Source organism: Odontomachus brunneus, unplaced genomic scaffold (genome assembly GCF_010583005.1).
Source record: "Odontomachus brunneus isolate Ranch 3 - 2012 unplaced genomic scaffold, Obru_v1 Obru_scaffold_337, whole genome shotgun sequence".
NCBI classification, from domain to species: Eukaryota; Metazoa; Arthropoda; class Insecta; order Hymenoptera; family Formicidae; genus Odontomachus; species Odontomachus brunneus.
Window position 1 is genome coordinate 22,568 of NW_022639787.1, and position 345 is coordinate 22,912.

A 345-nucleotide genomic window follows, 5' to 3' on the forward strand; every position below is an offset into this window, starting at 1 on the left:
CATCGTCGAGCTCACTTTAGCATCGTTGAAGGAATTCCAGGAACGCGATAGCGGGTGAGCATTATCGCGAATACTCAATCTTACAATCAATGTGAACAAATACAATCCGTTGCACGCGGGATGTCACTTTGAGTTACCGCGTGTGATACAACTGAAGCGGGCTGTGATCAATGTCAAATCTCCGGACAATGCATGTTTCGCGTGGGCAATAGTTGCGGCTCTGTATCCAGCCGAAAGATATGCAGATCGTGCATCGTCGTATCTCCATTACACGAACGTACTCAATATTCAAGACATTGAGTTCCCCATGAAAATTAATCAAATTACAAGATTTGAACAATTAAA

The 345-nt window shown here is 43.5% G+C and overlaps 1 pseudogene; it reads left to right on the forward strand.

Annotated features, from left to right (window-relative positions):
* The window catches only part of LOC116853498, a 43,557-nt pseudogene that overhangs the window by 530 nt on the left and 42,682 nt on the right, over positions 1–345 (forward strand).